We start from the raw sequence: 20636 nt of genomic DNA, 5'->3' as shown, positions 1-20636 counted from the left end.
TCAGGCTCATTTCAGCTTTTTTCTTTTTGTTGTTTTTGCTTCTTTCAGCTAATTTTGGCTTTGTTCTTCTCATTTTCAGCTTCTTTCAACTAATTTCAGCTTTTTAAACTAATTTCTGCTTCTTTCAGCTTTTGTTCTTCTACCTTATGCAAATTTTCTACAAATCAGCTTCTGTTCCACTTTTTGCATCTGCATTAAACTTCAGCTGTTCAGCATATCTTCAGCTGCTTTCAGCAAAATCATTCAGCAAAATAAGCATTCACACTGCATTTTCGCAGGAAATGCAACTTCTCTCAGGAAATGCAACTTCTCTAGTTTGTTAATAAGTTTGTTTTAAGATTGTATTCTACATTTATTTAGTTTTCCAGTTATTCACCATTGTTTTCCCTCAGTGTTCTCTGGCTTCAGTTCATTACTTACCTAACTTAGTTAACCTTTTGTTACTTTTAGTTCATCTTTTGTTGATTTTAGCCACCCTTTTTAATTTCTAACTACTGTTTTTGATACTTTTGGTATAATTTTTTTAAAGCTGTTAGATTTTTTTTTTTTTTTGTTAAATCTTGTTGCTCCTGAATTCTGACTTAAAATCATTGTCAGCTTAAACACCAGAGAGCCAACAGGCCATTTTAAGACACTGTTCTTTTTAAAATTATTATTATTTTTTATATATTCGATCCAAGAAATATATTGCCATACACACAGTGGTGACACATGTTAAGACCATGTATTGAAATTCTCATTTTGCTTGCTTCATTACTCACAGTCAAACCGACACCCTAAGACGGAGAAACTCAACTCTAAACGAAACAAAAAAAAAAGTGGACAAGTTTCAGTAATAAATTAAGAAGCTAGATCTGTGGACGTTAACACTGATGTTGGCCCGTTTATTTGCTTAGTTATAGCGAGCCTGCAGCAGGGTATTTATTTCACCACATTTAGCTTGTTGCAAAGTTTAGATTTCAAAACAGAGTTAGTGTCATGTCGGTTGATACGATTAACCCACATGCAAGAACACAGGCAGGAGAACAAGGAAAGTTTAACAGGTTCATTATGAGCAGGAAAAACTGGTTAGACTAGTCAACAATCTGGCGTCGAGGTGTTGGCAAACCGCTTCTCTTAAGCTGCAGGTAATGGCATAATTGCCGACCGGTGTGTAGATGACGTAACAGGTCCGTCCCCCATGCGGCCGTCTCCAGGACTCTATCTAGAGGAGAAAACCAACCCCAACCTCCACCCAGAACCTAACGAAATGAACAGGACAGAAGGGAAGCACGGTATGCAGAGATGAAACTGGGGTCCAGGATAAAGGAACCGGGCACCCACATGTGGTCCTCAGGACCACAACCCTCCTAATCCACCAGGTATTGCCACCCTCGTCCACGTCGACGGGAGGCAACGATACGGCGCATAGTGTAGGCCGGATGGCCATCAATTTCATGGGCGGGTGGAGGGGTCTCGGACCGAGGGCACAAGGTGCTGGTCTGAACTGGTTTTAACTGGGGAACATGGAATGTGGGATGGACGCAGAGAGTAGCCGGGAGACGAAGACGGACAGCGGATGGATTGATAATGGACTCAATCTTAAAAGGACCGATGAACCTAGGAGACAGTTTCTTGGACATGGATTTGAGTGGAATGTTATTAGTGGATAACCAGACCTCTTGTCCCGAGCTGTAGATGGGTGCAGGAGTCCTTCTTTGGTCAGCAAAATGTTTATTGCGGAGGGAAGTTCTATTGAGGGCGTCGTTAGCGATCCCCCAGATGTTCTTACAACGGCGAATGTGGTGTTGGACAGACGTGACTGAAATAAGAGACACGTCAGAGGAGAGAAGAGGAGGTTGGTACCCAATGGAAACTTCAAATGGAGACAAACCAGTAGCAGTAGAAACATGACAATTATGGGCGTACTCCACCCAAGGCAGAAACTGACTCCAATCAGTTGGGTTGGTGGAGGTGTAACAACGTAAAATAGACTCGAGTTCTTGGTTGAGGCGCTCAACCTGACCGTTTGACTGGGGGTGATATCCTGACGTCAATGAAACCTTAGCATTAATTGCTGTGCAGAATTGTCTCCACACTTGAGAGATGAATTGTGGCCCTCTATCTGATAAGATCTCAATAGGGGTCCCATGAAGCCGGAAGACATGTTTAACCAGCAGCAATGCAACCTGAAATGCTGTGGGCAGTTTCTTGAGGGCGACTAAATGACAGGACTTGGAGAAACGGTCAATGATAGTGAGAATGGTGGTCATACCCTTAGATGGTGGAAGTCCGGTGATGAAATCAATGGCTATGTGCGACCACGGGTGTTTAGGAGTGGGAAGAGGCTGTAGTAGACCAGATGGTGGTTGATGGGATGACTTGTTAAGAGAGCAGACAACGCATGCTTGAACAAACTCCTTGACATCCTTATGCACGGAAGGCCACCAAAACCTGCGATTGATTAAAGCAATGGTGCGACTTGTACCTGGGTGTCCAGAGAATTTGGCTGAATGGATCCACTGAATGAAGCGGGCTCGGACGGGCGTCGGAACGTAAATCTTGTTCAAAGGGCAGTTCTCGGGAGGTGGTTCAGACAGTTGGGGCCTGTTTAATGATGTCTTCAATCTCCCAGGTCACGGCGGCCACCTTACAGCTGGGTGGAAGAATCTGGGCCGGGGTCCTCTCCGAGTCATCGGGAGAATGTAACCGGGAAAGGGCATCTGGTTTGACATTACGAGAACCTGGACGGAAAGAAATGGAAAGATTGAACCTGGAGAAGAAAAGAGACCAACGGGACTGGCGAGGATTAAGTCTCCTGGCTGAGCGGAGGTAAGAAAGGTTCCTGTGATCCGTCCAGACCAGCACCGGATGATCAGCTCCTTCTAACCAATGCCTCCACTCCTCCAGGGCCAGTTTGATGGCCAACAACTCTCGACCCCCCACATCATAATTGCGCTCAGAAGGTGACAACCTACGAGAAAAGAAGGCACAGGGATGAGTCTTGCTGTCAACCTCAGAGACCTGGGAAAGGACTTCTCCCACCCCAGTGTCGGATGCATCTACCTCAACAATAAATTGCTTGGAAGGAGCCGGCTGAATCAGGACTGGGGCCTTGGAAAACATAGATTTTAGCTTCCTAAAAGCAGCGTCAGCAACAGGGGACCACTGAAACTGGATCTTAGTGGAGGTGAGTGCAGTGAGAGGCTGGGCTGTCTGACTATAGTTACGGATGAACCGACGGCAGAAGTTAGCAAAACCCAAGAATCTTTGGAGCTGTTTTCGGGTTTCTGGAGTGGGCCAATCCAAAACAGCCTTGATCTTGTCTTCAGTTGGCCTGACCTGTCCGCCCTCTAAGATGAAACCCAGAAATGAGACTGAAGGCTTGTGAAATTGACATTTTTCGGCCTTAACATACAACTTATTGTCTAGCAGACGTTGCAAAACTGAGTGGACATGTTGTTTGTGTTCAGCCAGGGTCTTGGAGTAAATGAGGATGTCGTCGAGATAGACAAACATGTAGGTGTTCAAAAAATCTCTCAGCACATCATTGACCAAGGCTTGAAAAAATGCTGGAGCGTTCGACAAGCCAAAGGGCATAACCAAATATTCAAAATGGCCCATTGGAGTCTTAAACGCAGTCTTCCACTCGTCACCCTCTCTAATTCAGAGTAAATATAAGCGTTGCGTAAATCTAGTTTAGTGAATACCGTGGCGCCATGAACCGGCTGAAAAGCCTGATGACAGGAGTGGTAAAGGATACTTATTCTTGACAGTTATCTGGTTCAAGCCTCGGTAATCTATGCAGGGTCTTAGTGTGCCGTCTTTCTTTCCTACAAAGAAAAACCCTGCTCCTAAAGGTGAAGACGAATGGCGGATGATTCCTGCTGTGAGTGAATCCTTCATGTACCTCTCCATGGCTTCACGTTCTGGACGCGAGATGTTATATAATCTGCTTGACGGTAATGGAGCTCCTGGCAACAAATCAATTCAGCAGTCATATTGGCAGTGAGGTGGAAGAGAACATGCTTTGGTTTTACTAAATACTTGTGCCAGGTCACAATACTCGGAGGGTACGGCAGACAAATCCGGTGGATCGACTTCATGAATCGCTGCCGGAGATGGACCTGGGGGAACAGCAGAACAGAGGCAGACGGAGTGACAGTGGTTAGACCATGATTCTATCCTCTTGCCTGACCAGCAGATATGAGGATTATGTAAAGTCAACCAATCAAAACCCAAAACAACAGGTGAGTTTGTAGATGGGAAAACAAAAAAAGAAAAATGTTCTCTGTGATTACCTGCAATTACAAGGAGTAATGGTTTAGTGACATGGGTTATGGATGGCAAGTCCTTTCCATTTAAAGCCGACACACGAAGAGGAGTGGATAACGGGATGGTTTCTAGGGCTAACTGATGAGCCAGTTCTGAATCAATTAGAGAACGTTCACAACCTGAGTCTATCATAACATACAGCGGGATTTGATCATTCTCCAAACATAATTCTGCAGGAAGTGTCAGGTGAGAAATGTTATTTTCAGCATTCTGACCCATCAGGTTCCTCACCTTTACTGATGGGCACGGTAGTTTAACTTCTTCGGACAGTTGGCAACTGCAGCAGCTTGACTTGAGCCGGTGTGGCGGTGTGGGAGGACGGACAGGTCGGCCAGGGCTTGAAGAGCGTCTGAGCGGGCGGTTTGCCAACTTGAGAGAGGGTTGAAGATGGATTCAACGGTCAGCTTGCAGAGGGGACTCGGGCGTCTGGCGGGTAACTTTCACCAGCGTTACGAGGGGCGAGGGGGGTGGATGTCCAGATCCGAATGCTCGGGTAAAGTCATCACTAGTCAACAATCTGGTGTCGAGGTGTTGGCAAACCGCTTCTCTTAAGCTGCAGGTAAGGGCGTAATTGCCAACCGGTGTGTAGATGACGTAACAGGTCCGTCCCCCATGCAGCCGTCTCCAGGACTCTCTCTAAAGGAGAAAACTAACCCCAACCTCCACCCAGAACCTAACAGTTAGAAAGAGTGATGGGTGTCGCTCCTCTGGTAGGCAAGCCTTGACCATCTGTTTTTGACTACGGAAACATTTTCTGATTTTTTCTTTTTCAATGAGAGGAAAAAGCTTTAGTGGATGGCCATTAAATAACTGTCTGCCAGCTTGTAGCAACATCTCTGTGCTTCACACAACATGACTAAAAGTTGTGGATACCTTGTGGCAATATTTTAGCTTCGTTTAATGCTTCATGCTGGTGAAAACACTCATAATTAATGTGGTGAGTAGCTACAGTGCAACAGGTAATGTTCCAGTCATGTATAAAGTTTGAAAATGAGCCCAGAAACAGATCTCTTCTTGTAAATCTTGTTTATATCTGAGCCACCTTTTTTTTGTCTCTCTCTCTCTCCGTTTATCAATGAATACAGATAGAAAGTGACTTAGAAAACCTTCAAAACTATATGCAGACATGTAGTTTCAAGTATGTTGAATGTCTGTAGATGTGTAACACACCCAGGATTGAGTTTTTCTCAGCAGATCAAACATCACCTCCCTTGTCTCCCTGACGTTGCAGCCACGAGAAATTGGTTTTCCTCTAACAGTTTTCAAGACTTGCCCCGCTGAACAAAAGAGTCTTTGTGGCTCCCAAACCACCTCCATGCTTCGTTTAGCAAACAGTTTAGTTCAGCAACTGCATGCCACATGTAGTGGAGTCAAGTTGGGAACAGTGGAGAATGCCTGGTTGGCTACAGTATGGTCTTGGTTTTGTAGCATGCCGATTCTTCCATGCCGATTATTTTGTTCAGATTAGTTTAAGCTGACAAAAGATAATATCATCCTATTTTGTATGCTTTCTGCATAAGTTCAGTTGTCATGTTTCAGCTTTATAGACATATCTTAATAAGCCTGGACCTTTTTCTTTTTTGATTACATAGGGCTCAGTCAGAGCAAACATGATGCCTTTGCTTTTTATCTTTATTTCAAAATGCACTTTTGGAAATGACAGCCCAGTAGACAAACATTAACATTACAAGCATTGACTTAAAAACTTGAAATACAGTGGCAACATCAACATTGTCACATCAAAAATGGATGAATGTTTTAAGAAAGATCTTAAAATATCTGTTCAATGTGCCAGCCAGTTTTAGCACATCTTTCTTATCTTTTGTGCTTTTTTTACAATAGAAAGTCTGCTTTTTGTTGGATTTTTCAGCATTGGTTTGTCTAGTTGTGGCTTTGGCCTAGTGATAGGGAGGTCATCTTTTAACCGGAGGATCGAGGGTTGAAGACCCTGCAGGGTGCTTAGGTATCTTGGACAAAACGACGTACACCGTACCCCTGATATGAGCGAGAACATAAAAGTGCTGTTTGTAGAGTGTGTGTGTGTGAGTGAATAGGTGAATGAAAAACATTGTAAAGTGCTTTGCAGAATTTGAATGAGGTTAAAAAGGTGCTATATCAGAATCAGAGAGATTTTTTTGTTGTTCATCATATCTAAGGCATGGGAGTGTGGACATATACAGCCCCTTTAAATTTTTCCAGACTTGAATAAGACAAAGTAGCACATAACTGAAGTGGAAGGAAAATTATTTATGGTTTTCAACATTTTCACAAATAAAAATCTGAAAGTGTGGCATGCATTTGTACTCAGCCTTCTTTACTCCGATACCCTGAACTAAAATCCAGTTCAACCAGCTGCCTTCAGATGTCACCTTGTTAGTAAACAGAGTCCACCTCTGTTCTTTTTTCACAGAGATGTGTAGAAAGATATTTCTCTATTTATCAATAGTAAAGCGTGTTATTAGCAAAATGAATAGCGCCTGTTTTGTTTGTTACCCTCTCATCTGTGAACAACAAGGGGTCATTTTGACCACTGCATCAATAATTCACCTTGCAAGTTTACAACTAAGATAAAATTTGAATTAATTAACTAAGCAAAGATTTTTATACTAAAATAGACTATTTTTAATTTAACAGTTTAATTGTGCATCAAGTTTTTACCTGTATTGAATCATCATCAAGCAACAATTAACAATTATTTAATAAAAAGTTTTCACCTGTGATTTTTTAAATTTAAATCATTTATTAGGAATGATGATCACTAGTTAAACCAACTGCTTTATAAATAACCACAAAAAAAGTTAACACAAGTAAATAATATCCACTGGCAGTGGCACGGGAGCCAGTTTGGAACAGCAGGCCAGAAGCAACCTTGTGCTCAGTTCTTTTGCACTGGAGATGGTGGGGAAAGCAAACGATTTAAGTAATGTAGTTAACAACAAACTTTATTTTGAGAGTAAAAACGAGGGGATTGACAAAACTGCTTGCCTATTTCATTATCAGATTTCCTACAAATCATCGGGTGATTAACAAGCACGGCTTCACTGACGTCACCCCAGCCCTGGATGTCTGAGATTAGCCTACATTACAGCTGTTTCTGAGTGACATTCATTCAGAAACCGAAACAGACTTGCTGCCACAGGTCATGGTTATTTTTTTTCTTCTGTTATTGCAGAGATGAGAAGGTAATTCTCTTCTTCTCTTCCTCTGGCGAAATTTTCTCCATTTCGACCTGCCATCGCAGCAAATTCCAGCTGCCGTGATAGGCGTGGGAGAAGGACCGAAATGCAGGATGGCAAGGTGGTGATTGATTTAATCCAAAGATGAAATAACAAAATACAAGGAACTCAAAAATGGACTTAATGATACAACAAAGTCTATCTATAAACAGGGTAACAAAACAGACGAAACAGCACAGAGGGAAGGAAAAGGACTGCTTAAATACAAGGGGGAGACAAAGGACCAGGGCTGATTACTGACAAGACCCAGGTGAGGGGAGAGAGGACACAGGAGATGAGGAAGAGCACACAAGGAAACAGGAAACACGAGCAAGGGGAAAACAAACGAGAAATACAAAGAAGAAGACTACACCTAACACTAAGAACACACAGGGAATAATGAAGCAAAACTAGAATACTGAAAATAAACAGAACTATGATAAAACAGGCGACTGAACTAACAAAAGAAACCATGGAATATTAATAATAATACATAAGGTGGCTCATGGGTGCTATAAATATACTTATTTACTCATAAATATTCTTATTTCATTTTTAGGCTGATTTGGTCCAAACCCGAACTGGATCAGAGCCAAAACGTTTTTTGCAGGTGTCAGGCAGGCTTATGATCCCAGCCCGACTTAGAGATGGCACATGTGCTTAAATCCTCCTCTGACTGTTATGCAGATCTGGCAACTTGCAATGGCCCCCTGGTCCCCCCTGTTCCGGCGCGTTCCCTGTGTGTAAATCCATCTGTTCTGTGAGCCTCAGAGGTTTGTTACAGAACATTAGTGATCAAGCAGCATCATGAAGACCAAGGAACACACCAGACAGGTCAGGGATAAAGTTGGTAAGAAGTTGAAAGCAGAGTTAGGCTGTAAAGCTCTGTTCTATTAATCATCTGTAAACAGAAAGAGTACAACACAGATGCTTTCCCAAACATGGCCATCCACCTAAACTGACAGGCCGGGCAGAGAGAGCTGGCAAGAGGCCCTGCAGAGATCCATAGCTCAGGTGGGACAATCTGTCCACAGGACAACTATTAGTCCCAAACTCCTCTAATATGACCTTTATGAAGGAGTGGCAAGAAGAAAACTACTGATGAAAGAAAACCATAAGAAGTTCTGTTTCCCACATGTTTGCAGCCATGTAGGAACACAGCAAACATCTTGTGGAAGAAGCTTCTCCGCTCAGATCAGATCAAAACTAAACTTTTTGGCCCTAATGCAAAATTCTAAAACACTCTCAGATGCTCTTTATCCAATCTGACTGAGCTGCAGCTGTTTTACAAAAAGAATGGGTACAAATTCCAGTCTCTAGAGACGAATCCCAAAAGACTTCTAGCTGGAAATGTAGCGAAAGATGGGGGGCTGAATACAAATGCATGCCACACTTTTCAGATTTACAGTACAGCAAGACATTAAATATAGCATTTGATTTTTTTTTTATTTAAGAAATCTTATTTAACTTGGAATACAGTGTCAATGATCCCTGGTGCCTCAGCATGGTTTCAGGGCTTTAGAGTGTTCTTTATTATTTCCTACTTGTTACACTACAGACCTTTTTTGTGCACCCAGGCAGTAAAAGATCCACTTCAGACCTCAGTCTGCTTGACATGTGCAACAACTTGCATAACTTATCCCACTGAGGTTTCACAACCTTTAAAGCCCTGCGACAAAGAGTCTGTGTTTAGATAATGCTTGGGTGACCTGGGTCAATCCTCTGCTCACTTGCTGTCTGATGTGATTTGTCCTGTGCATGTTGAGTGTTTTAGGGTGGAGCTTTTGAATGGAGAGACTCCAGGTAGAACATATACAAGAACGAAAGTACTCCGTTTTTTTTTTCATTTTTCAGTTGCATGTCTTTTTGGATATGACTATTTTAGCACTTCTAGACTTTTACCCAACTCCCAGAGGTCTGATATATTTTCATCCTCAGCACCATTGTCATACACATAGTCTATGCTCAGCAAACATAGATTTGTGAAGTTACACAAATGTTCGTGTCACTTTGTGTGTTCGTGTAACTTTGTGTTGTTTGTGTAATGTTAATGACTCAAGTGAACCGGATCACTTTAGTGAGTGACTCAGATTAACCTGAGTCTATAAAGTGATCCAACATTACCTGCTGTAGTCGCGGCTGATAAGCTTAATTGATAACTATTTGACAGAACACTACTTCAATCCCTTCTATCCCTTTGATACCTAACCTTGTAAAGTTGTAATTTGACTACAAGTGAAGTAATTTAAAACACATTTTAGATATGTGTGATTCAGTTTATCTGAATGCACAAAACACTTCTAGATCCTTTTTTTTGGACTGCCTCACTGATCGGAAATATGTCTTGATGAAATAGAGTAGAGATTTTCTTAAAGAATGCGGTTCAGTTTTTGATCATTAGAAGTCACCTCAGTCACCTGCTGCTGTGTCATACCTGTTTTTTCCAGTTGTAATTTTGCTGTAGGTTTGAATTGTTTATGAGTGTCGTTATTCCCACAACATGCATGTTGGTTCATAATGGATTTTGTTTGACTGAATGTCCTGCCCGCATAAATGTTCCCTGTTTTCTTTTGACATCAGCCGCACAGATACAGCATGAGTAGGGTTGGGCATTGTTTGAATTTAAACGATTCCTTGTTCTGATTCCGCTTCCCAACGATTCTTGATTCTGATTCTATTAAGAGACAATATATGCTGTAAATTTTGCTATGCTATGTTGAACAGAGCAGAAAATCGTGGAGTCTGGTCAACAGCCCAGTTAACATTAGTTGGGTATTTGCATTTGAGTTCATCCACGGTTTAACCTGGAGTATAACTTGCTATCTGCCTCAATGTTGGTATAAGACATATTTTATTGTTTTACTTATCTGATTCTAACTGCAGTGCGGTGCTAGGCTGGCACAGCCTAGCACAGCCCGTCACAGCGCACGTGCACTCTGTTACACCATGAACCCAGAGGAGTTTAATCGTGCTGGTTGAGCACCCTCCTTTGCACAGTAGAATTATATTGCAAGTGTTGCACGGAGCCCACTGGACTCTTTTTTTTCCCCTATCTCTGCCTTTGAGCTACTCCTTCTGTTTAATAAGGCTCCATCATTTCTGGGTCCTCCACCTCAAGCAGAAGCTGAAGCTCCCCGTTCAAAAATCACCTCATTGGTTTGACTCAAACACACTAAAAATGACTAAACTTAACGCTAGACACACTACACCCCAACTATAACATCCAAAGATGCTAAATATCACAAATGTCATTACTCATTCCCCCGCTTGCTGATTTTTATTATTTTTTTTGTCACCGCTGAACTTCATCAAAACTTTTGTGCCTCTTTTTCCTTCTTCCTGTAGATTCTTTGGCGCTTGACAAATAATTTTGGGCCTCAGTCAGAATGGAGAGGGGTGTGTGTTTTATTGTTCGGTGGGGTTGGGGGTGAGATCAGATATGACAATGATTTTCAGAAAAAAATATGGTGTGAATTATTATTCTTCGTTGTTGTTCTGTGGCTTCTTTTTCCGGGTATCAAATCTAGGAACCGAAATAAAAAAAATTTGAATGATTCCAGGAAAATCGGAATGTTAGTCCAGGTTCCAATCGATTCTTGAGACTCGATGCCCAATTCTAAGCATGAGCACAGACTCATATGACTAAATTATGTTGCTTTGCTTTTGTTCGCCTTTGTGCATGTAGGTAGGTAGGTACATTTATTTATATAGCACTTTTTAGCACAAGGCGACTCATTGGATGTTAGGAAACTTATGCACTCACGCCCACAGTTAAAATGATCTTCTCTTGTGATATCGCATGAGATTGCATGTAATGTCATTTACAGGGTTTGACCAAAACAGTTGACTGAAACGGTCCAATGAATCTGGGTGCCAACTTTCTAGGTGTGCCTTTGATGTTTAAGTCTCGTGTAGATAACCATACCCTTTGATCCACTTTGTAGTTGGGGGCTGTAGCACGACGGCGATCTGAAAATCTCTTATTTTGCTGAGCCGTTCTAAGGAGAGCTGTTCTGGTTTGCCTCCAGACTCGACGACAGCGGCGGAGGTGGGCCTTTGACCGAGAGTACTAAAATTTCAGTCTCCTGGCTTGGGAAAAGAGGTGGATTATATCCCAGCGAGGCCTCAAAAGGTGAGAACCCCGTAGCGGAGGATGTGTGACAATTATGGGCATATTCAACCCAGGGTAAGTGTTTGCACCAAAATGAAGGGTTATTGTTGATGACACAACGGAGGGCAGATTCTAGCTCCTGGTTACACCTCTCAGTCTGACCATTGGACTTAGGGTAATAACCCAAAGTAAGACTAACCTGGGCTCCCAGAGCGTTGCAAAACGCCTTCCAAACCTGGGAGATGAACTGAGGGCCACGGTCGGAGACTATGTCGAGGGGGATGCCATGGAGACGGAAAAAATGGGTGACTAGAAACTGAGTGGTTTCGAAAGCGGTGGGTAACTTTACCAGGGGAACGAGATGGACTGCTTTAGAAAACCGGTCTATAATGTTCAATATGGCAGAGTTACCTTCTGAGGGGGGTAATCCTGTGATGAAGTCTAGTGAGATGTGGGACCATGGTCATGCTGGAGTGGGTAAAGGTTACAGAGAGCCGGCTGGGGGCTGGTGATGAGCCTTATTTCTGGCACAGACAGGGCAGGCGGTGACAAAGTCCTTTATGTCCGAAGTCATGGTAGGCCACCAGAAATGTCTCCTTGTAATTGACAACATTCGTGAAATGCCAGGATGACGGTGAACCTATGGTTATGTATCCAATCCAGAACTTTTCCAATAATTGCTTTAGGAACAAATCTTTTACCAGGTGGACCGGTATCGGGGTCTGGCACTGACTGTTGTGCTAGCGAGATGGTGTTTTCAATCTCCCAGGTAAGGGTGCCCAGGAAACAGGTGGAAGGAAGGACCCTGATGTCCATCTTGGAAGTCTCAGAGGAGGAGAATTGCCTGGAGAGGGCGTGAGGTTTTACATTTCTGGAACCGGGTCTGTAAGTGATTACGAAGTTAAACCGAGCAAAAAACAGTGACCACCTAGCTTGTCTGGGGTTGAGTCTCCTTGCATTTTGTAGGTAGGTGAGGTTTTTATGGTCGGTCCAGATGACGAATGGAACCTCTGTGCCCTCCAGCCAATGTCGCCACTCTTCCAAGGCAAGTTTTATGGCCAGTAGTTCACAATCTCCCACGTCGTAATTCTGCTCCGACGGGGACAACCGTCGAGAAAAGAAGGCACAGGAATGGATCTTGTTGTCCAGGGAGGAACGCTGAGAAAGCACCGCTCCAACTCCTGAATCAGACGCGTTCACAGAGAATGGGGGCGGATGAAAATAGAGCCTTGAGCTTACCAAATGCCAAGTCTGCCTCAGGGGTCCAAGAAAAGGTGCGGAGAGTGGAAGTGAGCTGGGTCTAAGGGGAGGCGACTCGACTGTAGTCTTTAATAAACCGCCTGTAGAAATTGGCGAAGCCAAGAAATCGTTGGAGCTCCCTACGGTCGGAAGGGGTAGGCCACTCTGCGACTGCACGGACCTTCTCCAGGTCAGTGCGGAACCGGCCCTTCTCAAAAATAAACCCCAAAAAAGACACGGTAGAGACATGAAACTGACACTTCTCGGCTTTGACAAACAACTGGTTCTCGTATAACCTTTGCAGCACTGCTCTGACATGAGTCTTGTGTAAATCCAGATCGTGAGAAAAAATCAAAATGTCATCTAGGTAAACAAAAACGAAATCATTCAAGAAGTCCCTTAGAACGTCATTTATTAACGCCTGAAAAACGGCAGGGGCATTCGTGAGCCCAAAAGGCATCACAAGGTACTCGAAATGGCCCAGCAGAGTCTTATACGCTGTTTTCCATTCATCTCCCTCCTTAATCCTCACCACATGATACGCGTTGCGGAGATCTAGTTTGGAAAAAATGGTGGCGGAATGAAGTATCTCATGAATAGAGTCGATAAGCGGTAGGGGGTATTTATTTTTTATAGTGATTTGATTGAGGCCGCGAAAATCAATGCATGGACGGAGGGACTTGTCTTTCTTTTTAACAACAAAGAATCCTGCTCCCAGGGGAGATGTGGACGGCCGGATGATACCCGAAGCTAGAGATTTGTCAATATAATTTCTCATGGCTTCCCTCTCAGGTCCTGAGATCTGATAAAGCCGACTGGAGGGGAGTGGAGCGCCAGGTACGAGCTCGATGGCGCAATCATACGGCCTATGGGGCGGAAGAGAAAGGGCCTTCTGTTTGCTAAACGCCGGGGCCAGATCGTGGTAAATTTGTGGCACCCCAGAGAGATCTATCTTTTCAATTTGAGGAACGGCAGCCCTACCAGAAGGAACGCTGGCAGATCTTAGACAGTGTTTAAGACAATAACTACTCCACGACTCTATCCGCCTCTCAGACCAATTAAACACTGGGTTATGTATTTGTAGCCACGGGAAACCAAAAATAAGTTGCGGCGAGGAGGAATCAAAAACATAAAACTCACCCTTCTCGTGGTGATTTCCCAAAACCAGCACCTGAAGGTTGGATACCTTGTGTCTAATCTGAGATAAAGTCTCTCCAGTCAGACCGGCAACAGAGCGAGCGGAGTACAAAAGTGTTGTGGTGATGCCTAGTTGGTCCACTAGGTTGCGTGAGATGAGGTTAAGCTCGGCACCAGAATCCACCAGAGCAGCGATGGGTAGATAAACTTGTCTAGAAATTATGGTGGCTGGTAGGGACAGCAAGGAGGCAGGGGAAAGGTTACACGGGCCCGACAATCTTCCCCGACTTATTGACGGGCAGTCCCGTTTCCCCGTAATGGACATTTTGCGACGAAGTGTCCCTTATTACCACAATATATGCACTCCCTAGCTAGAAAACGTCTCTGTCTCTCCCTGGCATAAGGCGAGTTCGTCCGACCTGCATGGGTTCCGGTTCTGCCGAAGGAGGAGGTGGATTGGAGGAGACATCCGATGTGAGAGGAAAAACAGAGAGCTTGGAATTATGGGAGATGGAGTCCCGTTCCCTCCGCCGCTCTCTTTGTCTGTTGTCTATGCAGATCGCTAGAGAAATTAGTTCATCCAGGCTTCTCGGCTCATCACGGGACGCCAACTGATCCTTTATCTGCTCAGATAGAGAGTTTGTAAAAATACCTCTAAGCGTCAACTCATCCCATCCAGCCTCTTCTGTGGTAATGCGGAAGTCCACGGAGTGCTCGGCCACGGTCTTACGGCCTTGGCGGAGAGAGAGCAGGCGCTTAGCGCCTTCCTCCTGTTGCAGGGGATGATCAAAAACTCGACGGAACTCCTGGACAAAAAGTTGAGAGTCAAGCGTGGGTAATTGAATCCCCAGTTTATTATCCACAGCAACAATTCTGTGAGAAACCTGGTTTAAAGTGGCACAGGTATCTTGTTGGACTTGAAATAGATGTTGGATTAAAGACTCGAATTGGTCTAGCCTATGTTCATGCTGAACAAGAGTGTCTGTGGTCTGTCTGCCACCGGAACTGCTCTTTGACTCTTCAGTTGGCTGGAGCATTCTGTCAGGATTTATTAACAGTCAAAGTAGAGCAGCTCGGAGACAGACAGACTCAGGAGGCGCAAGTAAAGGTTAGTGACTTTATTTACAGTGAGCAGGATTTGTCCTGGATCGGGTTCCGTGGTGCTTGGTTCCAGAGGTTGGTGGAGCTTCGCAGGAGGCAGACTGGCACAGGTAAGAGGCTCAGGGATTCTTCACACAATGGTCGGGGTCTGCAGGTCAGATGGATCTCCAGAAGAAAAAACAGGTAACTCTAGGAAAATATGCAAGAATACAATAACATTAGTATTTCTTGACTGAACTTGATTCTGGCTCGCGTCAGGCTGAGGTTTTACCCTAGGGCAAATAATGCTCCAGCGCTGATCTGCTCCCCGTGACGACCTTAAGTATCCAGCCTCCTTGATGAGCCAAATTGTCTGCAGCTGAGGGTGAAGGCTGGCCAGCCACAGAAAGACTGGAACCGGGAACCAGGAAGTAAGACCCACAGATCACCACAATTTCTTAACATAAGATGATCTTACTCTGAAACTCTGGCATAAAAAGCAGTGGGCGATATGCATTCCTTTAAGGAATTTACTATGAAATTAAATTTTGTCACAGTCCTGCATGATTCTACTTGCTGCTGCAGCGTAGTAAGAAAGTATTTATACCTATATATAACAGCAAATGGCTGCTGCTGCTTCATCAGTGGCTCAGTTAGCCAGAGGTGTGTTTACTCCGGAGGAAGAGGACGTTTTTCTTTCCCTCCACAGATACAGCTGAATCGTTTATCTGGAACCAGAACTGTGTGCAGTGCATTTATCGATATGTTGTGTGCCAGCTGCATGAGAAGAGTCATTACTCCGTCTACAGAAGCAGCGGGATGCAGGACAGCTTGTTCTTGTGCATTTTTCATGTCAGTGTGATGCAGATCCTGTTTGGTGCAGCCAGTTCAGTTGTTTACGTCTTTAAAGGAGTTTCTGTTTCACTGCAGAGACCAGTATCAGCTTCTGACAGTGTGATAACCTTGAGCAATGATACCACAGTTTCACGCTATCATGGTAATATGACCAAATAAAACCAAAATAAAAAGGTGTAATATAATCTTATTGCATGATTAAAACAAATGCAACTGATTTTATCACTGCTTATTATATAATATCACATACTGCTAAAATTATTATATTATATTATATTATATTATATTATATTATATTATATTATATTATATTATATTATATTATATTATGGCAAAAATTATATAGCAATATTAGTAATATTAATAACAGTAATTGTTTCAATTTTGATACACAGTTATCTTTTAGATTTTTAAAATTCTTTATAGCAGAAATTACATTTTTTACTACAGCTATGTTCTTTACCAAAGTGACGTGTTAATGTGAAAGAGATCTTTATCACCTACTGATGAAGGTAAAGGGGGATGATTATATTTTTGCACATATGTGTGCATATGTCTACCAAAATATTTCATTAACCTCTTGACGACTTCAATGAAACTCTCAGAAACTAACAATGGGGTGTTAAACGACATTAGTCAACACAAACATGTATTTAACTCAGTCAGTTGTACAGATATTGAGCTAAAATTTGGTGGAGTGATAATTGAGTGTCACACATTACAACACATACTCTGAGTGAATATTGCATGATATAACTTATAATGTTTATTGCAAGGTTTGACCAAAATGGCTATAACTTCTCATCATCAGATGATCTTAGTTGAACACTCTGGCCTGAAATGCAGCAGGTGATATTCATTCCTTTAAGAAATGCTAGGCCTTTAATTGTTAGATGTTCCGTATTCTTTTTATCTCAGGTACAAAATGCTGTGATGTAGTGATGTATAGAGACTTGAAAACACATCAAGGGGGCTAAACAGCTTTCTGAGACGTTGACAGGACAGACCTGCACATATTTTGTTGGAGCTGCAAATATTTTGAGCCCATTTTCACTTCTTGAATTGCATTGTATTTGTGTTATTCTCTTCTTTTTTCCACATCTACAAAAACACGACCCATCTGATTCAAACTACGGCTAGATGATTCTTCTTTTCAAACTGTGTATCTCCTTTTCATTGGTTGGACACATTCTGGTCTGCTGTATTTGTTTACCTGCTGTGTGAAGTTGAATATATACTATATTGCCCAAAATAGAAACGTATATGAACTTCAGTGCTGAAGCATTAAGAGTTCCTTTCACTGGAACTAAGCGGCCCAACTCCTGAAAAACAACCCCATACCATAACCCCCCCTCCACCAAACTTTACACTTGGCACATTGCAGTCAGAAAAGTACCGTTCTCCAGACAGAGAAATGTGATTCCTCACTCCAGAGAACACGTCTCCACTGCTCTAGAGTCCAGTAGCGGTGTGCTTTACCCCACTGTATCTGACGCTTTGCACTTGTTGATGGAAGGCTTGGCTGCAGCTGCTCGGCCATGGAAACCCATTCCATGAAGCTTTCTGCTCTGTTCTTGAGCTAATCTGGAGGCCACATGAAGTTTGGAGGTCTGTAGCTGTTGACTCTGCAGAACATTGGTGATCTCTGTGCAGTACGCGTCTCAGCATCCAATGAGCCCACTCTGTGATTTTACATGGCCTACTACTTCATGGCTGAGTTGCGGTCATTCCCAATCACTTCCACATTGTTATAATACCACCAACTAGTGCTGGGCAATATGGAAAATAATCATATATCACAATATGGACTATTTTATATCACGATATACCACAATTAAGTACGTTTTCAGTTATTCTCTGAAAAATATAAAAAAATAATCTCATTGATTACATTTTTCAAACTATTTCAAAGTTTACCTGAACTTTCACAAATGACAACTGTTGCATTTTAGTGCAGCAATATATGTCTCAAATGACAACAGATGAAGTTGAGGTAAAGCTACAGTAGCCTCCACATTTTTTTTCAAAATTATACAGACATTTAAACTGAGTTATCAAAATAAACTCAATTTCTAAAATTTTTTAAAGTGCACTGTCATTTCAAGTTTTTGCACAAAACACAAACAAACTCTGCTCGTCCACAGGTCAGTTGTCAGGGCATAATGCACCACACTGCAAACCTCCTTTTCTACTTTGGTCCGGCGTGCGTCATATTTGGCGAGGCAACTTGACTTCACTGAAGTGCTTGCGACTGGGCATAATGTACCTCAGGTCAAGGACTTTGACAAGGTCTCGAAAGCTGTCCTTCTCAACTGTATACACGGGGGTCATGCCTTTACATATGTAATGCGAGATGGCAGCTGTGGTTTGTTTATGGCGCTGGGAAGTTTTCTAAAGACTCCGTTATCTTTTCCTGGCTAGGGTTTTTCTTTTCATGACTTTCCCCGGGTCTTTTATGACATGCTTGACCTCGCACTTTTTGGACTGTCGTGTATTCTTTTTCGTGGTTCTTCTTTAAATAATAGAAGAGGTTTGTTGTGTTGGCGTCGGATGAGGAAATAGTCTTGTAGCAGAGCTTGCAAATAACAGTTTTCTGCTCTGTGTCGGGTTTCTTGAATCCAAAATGCAACCAAATCACAGACGTACCCCTTCATTTTGGTAAAAGATCTTCTTTGGCTGCCTGCGTAGCTGTTTCCAGTTGTTGCAAACCTGTGTTTGATACACCCTCTATCTCCATCTTTCAGCGCTCATGAGTCAAATAACGTAAAGCAGCGTCACGTCGCAAATCGGAGATTCTTTGCAAAATAGTTATTTTTAATTCTTATTTATCACTTATATAAACTGAATTTAAGCGAAGTGACAACACTAATACATTCGTCATAGCCTACGTTATGAAATATTTACATGAATCATTGATACAACTATGATAGAAACGATAGAGACGATAGGATACAAAATATCACAATAGACACTTTTCTATTGTCCCCACGATATGTATTGTTATATCGCCACCAACAGTTGACTGTGGAATATTTAGTAGCGAGGAAATTTCTTGACTGGACTTACTTCACAGGTGGTCTATCACAGTACCACACTGGAATTCACCGAGCTCCTGAGAGTGACACATTCTTTCATAAATGTCTGTATAAGCAGTCTGCATGCCTAGGTTCTTGATTGTTTACAGCTGTATCCATGGAGGTGATTGGAACACTTGAATTTAGTGATTTGGATGGGTGAGTGAATACTTTTGGCAATAAAGTTTAGGTAAATGTTCTTATATGTTTGATGCTGAGTCTAGCAGACTGAACTGCAGCCCTCAGTTTTAGTGTTCTTCAGTCTGTTGAAGCCTCTGTGATGATGAGCATTGATTTGCCGCAGAGCGAACAGCTCCATGTGATGACGACATGATGCCCCCATCCCTCCGCATGTTGAAGAATGGACTAAATGCTTTTTGCCCAGCGGCCCATGAAAGCGAGTCACAAGATTTTCTGCTCATGGAAAATGTGATTATGGCCCTCAGGAATATTTTCTCTGGACTCAGTTTTATTGGCTTTCTATGGCGTTACACCAGAGGTGTGCAGATTGGAAATTCTGCTTTAAATGTGTTCATTTACACCTGAAATGTATTTATTATATTTGGTTGTACTCTTTCATCAAAGTAAGAAAACCCCACAAAGGTCACTGAAATAACTTGAAACTGACAAACGTAATAAGAAAAAAAAGTAAAAAGATCAACGAATGAAAACCAATCATTAATTATGAATTTTGGTTCAACACAGTTCTTTTAAAGAACAATCTATAATTTCTTTAAGATTTGAAGTAAAGTTTTCACACAGTGACTTTTAGTTTAAAGCTTATTTTTCAGTCTGTTTCTGTCTGCCTCTCAATAACCTGGCAGTCAGGTAGTGACAGACACAGGTGTGTGGTTACCATGGTGATCATAATAAGCCACTGGCAGCAGCTTTAACATTTCTTTCCATCTTGGTCCTCTCTGCACTTCTTCTACAGTTCATACAACAAAATGTGGGTATTTTTCCTTTGCTTATATCATTACAAAGTGATATATGAATTTTGAGCAACAGCTGCATTAGCCCCCTCAACATTTTTTCTGAAATCTTTTTATTTTATTACTTTTTCTTTGCGTTTCCTTTTTGGTTGTTTCTCTAATCTAGTTATTTCTGTTTTATTTTAATTTTACAATGTATTTTGGTCTTTTTTTGTATGTCTATTTCTTCATTTCCTTTTTGCTTTTCTCTTCTTTCATTCCCTCAGTTGAAATTATTTCTGTGTTTCCCTTTTACATTTTTCTGACTGCCTTCAACATTCTTGTAGACATTCCAGTTTCATTATGTGAAGCTGTTTTCAGAATGTGTCACAGGAGGAATGAAAAACTTATCAACAAGTCTCAGGTACTTCTGATGATAACTGTTGCTAAAATGGCCTACAATCAGTCCAGTGTGTTGTGATGCTTTTTACTCTGACTGGATAAAAAATTACTTGAGATGCCGGAAGGCACCACCTGGAGGCCGACCGGACCACCGACGGGCGCCCCAGAGGGCACTGCCTGGAGACCGGCGAGGCCACCGACGGACACCCCAAAACTTAGTTCCGGACCCACTGGACTTAGCTGCTGGCACGCTAGGTTCGGCTGCTGACACGCTAGGTTCGGCCACTGACATGCTAGG

At 42.5% G+C, this 20636-nt stretch overlaps 1 protein-coding gene across 3 annotated transcripts in view; it reads left to right on the top strand.

Annotated features, from left to right (window-relative positions):
- The window catches only part of cdk19 (cyclin-dependent kinase 19), an 89055-nt gene that overhangs the window by 19264 nt on the left and 49155 nt on the right, over nt 1-20636 (top strand). Inside the window, exons 1-2 of one of the 3 annotated variants that reach the window (XM_037981613.1) lie at nt 11633-15300; nt 15376-15527. The exons of the other annotated variants lie outside the window; for them this stretch is intronic. The gene's annotated coding sequence lies outside the window, so the exon portion shown is untranslated. Of the gene's footprint in view, nt 1-11632; nt 15301-15375; nt 15528-20636 lie in introns of those variants that run through there. 3 annotated transcript variants of the gene reach the window in all.

The sequence above is a fragment of the Kryptolebias marmoratus genome, linkage group LG19, assembly GCF_001649575.2.
Source record: "Kryptolebias marmoratus isolate JLee-2015 linkage group LG19, ASM164957v2, whole genome shotgun sequence".
NCBI lineage: Eukaryota > Metazoa > Chordata > Actinopteri > Cyprinodontiformes > Rivulidae > Kryptolebias > Kryptolebias marmoratus.
Note: the sequence above shows the minus strand (reverse complement) of the source record. Positions and strands in the feature narration are given on the sequence as shown.